The sequence below is a fragment of the Silene latifolia genome, chromosome X, assembly GCF_048544455.1.
Source record: "Silene latifolia isolate original U9 population chromosome X, ASM4854445v1, whole genome shotgun sequence".
Lineage (NCBI taxonomy): Eukaryota > Viridiplantae > Streptophyta > Magnoliopsida > Caryophyllales > Caryophyllaceae > Silene > Silene latifolia.
Window position 1 is genome coordinate 330,841,707 of NC_133537.1, and position 2,842 is coordinate 330,844,548.

A 2,842-nucleotide genomic window follows, 5' to 3' on the forward strand; every position below is an offset into this window, starting at 1 on the left:
AGATTGCCCCCGACCTCCAAAAGGGGAAATTTGACAAGAAAACCGTGATTCCATACGGTATGTGGTTGTCCATTGTCTTCATGAAACAGAAGATAGTCATGAAAGGTAGCCCCGGTATTGAAAAACTCAGTGATGACATGACTATGGGTTTGCTTTCTCAAATGACTTTGACCATCAACAATGGGAAATTGACCCGCAAGTTCTCGGGTAGAGGTAAAACTGGTGCAACAGTTGGTTCAACTGTTGAAATGGGTGGTGTTCTCGGTAAGTTGGACAAGCTTATGAACATGGTGTCCAAATTGGTTGTGGACAATGAGACTCTTACGGAAGATGTTGCTGAGCTCAAAACCTTGAATGAAGATCTTATTGAGCGTGTGCAAGCTCTTGGTGGTCATGTGTCCAATGATGAATAAGGCATCCGTACCTACCCTTGCCCTCCTATCCTTTTGGCTCTTTGTTTTTAATTCTTATGCAAACTATGGGCTGTTTCTTTTATCTTGTTTTGAACATTTGTCTTTGGTTTAATTATGTACTACTTGAACATGTTTATGTCCTTCTCTTGATGATGTCAAGAGGGGGAAGTAGTTAAATTATGTGTTTATGTGTTAAGTAACAACTCTTCGGCTAACGTTCACCGTGAAATTGTCTTAGCTATGATGATTAGAAGTTCTACTTAGGCCAAGCATGTTGACCCCCACTCACCTTGATCATGTTTAATTGATGTTCTTATTATTTGGTTCAAAGACCGACTCACCATGGGCTTAGGGGGAACTTCACACATATTTAAAACTTGCCATCATCAAAGGGGGAATTTGTTAGAACACACTTGGTTGATGATGCCAAGTTTCATTATGATTTAATTGTTTGCCTCTTAGTTTAAATGCTTAGCAAATTGAAGAACCCAATGATAGATCAAAGAAGTCCAAAGATGATCAAGATGAAGGACAAAGTCAAGCATCCCCATTGTCTAGAACAAATGTTGTAAACGAGGTAGTTCAACATATCTCTTTTACGCATAAGTTATGGCAAAACCGTGCAACAGTTCCTGAGACTGTTGCACAATGGTTTTTGGTACTAACGAATGGAGAATTTTCGGGAAAATTCACAAGTGTTTGAAATTCTTTAAAAAGCTTTCCTATGTTTAAAACAAACATTATTTCAAACTGAAGAACAAAAAGAACAAAAAGAATATGCTTGCACAATAATTTAAAAGATGCCAATCCCATTTGTGCAAGTTGTTTTTCATACCAAAAATGGGTCTTATGCTTTTTCTATTTTAGGCAAAATTGTGAGTTCCCATATTTTATGGGAAACACTCTTTCTCTTTGGAAAAACGCAGCCACCTTGAGCCTCTCAATCTGATTGTTCTTTTATATTTTTAAATGATGAATGCATACTACATACTTGTGGATATTAGATTAATTTAGTGTTAAGATCCTTCTCTTACACACTAACTTTCTCTATAAATAGCCACTTCATTTTTCATTTATTGCAAGACTTTGAAAGAGCATTCATTGTAAACACTTTGCAAATCTTTTCAGCATTAAAAGCTTTGTTCTTCAATCATTTGCAAAACCGTTTTCTGTTTTTCAAAAGTCTTCAATTGTTTTTCAAAGCTTTAAAATCTCCAAGTATCAGTTCGCTTAACTGTTGCATAAAGGAATATGTTCAATGATTCTCGTGTTTAGGTCTTAATTGTAATCTCTATGTTCTTAAGTGAACCACTGAGATTCGACTCGTAAACCGTTGAGATAGAACCTTAAGTCTTGAAGCGGAGTAGCTTTGAGCAAGAGAAAGTCTTGAAGCGGCGTAGCTTTAAGCAATTGCAACCGGAGTAGGTTAGCGAGTTGTTTCATTGTAATGGTTTAGTTAAGTTTGAGTAAATTTCTAAACAAGCAATAAAATAACGGTTGGACGTAGGCTCCGGAGTAGGAGCTGAACCAATTTTTTAAACATCGTCTTGTTTGTTTATTTACTTTCACGTTCTCTTATCATTCTTCTTTTACACGTTAATCTCGCCCTCGGTCTTTGTGCAAATGATCTCTCATCTTGTTGCATAGACTGCTTTGTACCGTTTGTGAACTTACAATCTATTAAGTTTCTCAAACTCGTATCAATAGATCTTACTTGTGTTAGTCATTAACCAAGTAAGAGAGAAAATTTTTAAAAGGTACACCTAATTCACCCCCTCCCCCTCTTAGGTGTTTATCGTTCTTAACTCTTCATAATCTTCAAGTCAGCAACGGTACTTTTGGTTGGAATGAGTGTGCCCTCCGGTCATCAGCATTTCATAACAAGCGCTTGTGCTCAGTTGTTCGAGGTGATGATGGATTTGCAGTTGTGCATTATCAAATTTTCAGTTTTTCATACCAAGCTTTTGTGACGGTCACATTATTTCGTCATGATGATACTACTGACTTTACCTTAAATTTACACGGGAATTTATTTGGTCGTTATAGCGGTCATGAATATTCAACAAGCTACGAAAAGAAATATTATAGGAGTAGGCTGTTTGATCTGCCGAGAAATAAGGCCGTGGAAGTGAAGGCTGGTTCTGAAATTCGCTTGTTAAAATCTATAGTTGCTGTTCCAGGTGACTCGGATTTGATTATTGAAGCAGACCTTGTTGTATGTGGCATTGACGGTGTTGATGATTTTATATGCGGGATGCCAGAATTCGAGTTTGATCTTGAGGAACCATATTATGAGACGATTCAAGGAGAACATTATGGCATCGAAATTTGCGCATCGTTTAAGGAGACCAACTATTTAGGACTTTAGCTCTTGTATTCCTACTTGGACTATACAAGTTCAATTCCGCTTTAGGACAGACCTTTTCCTT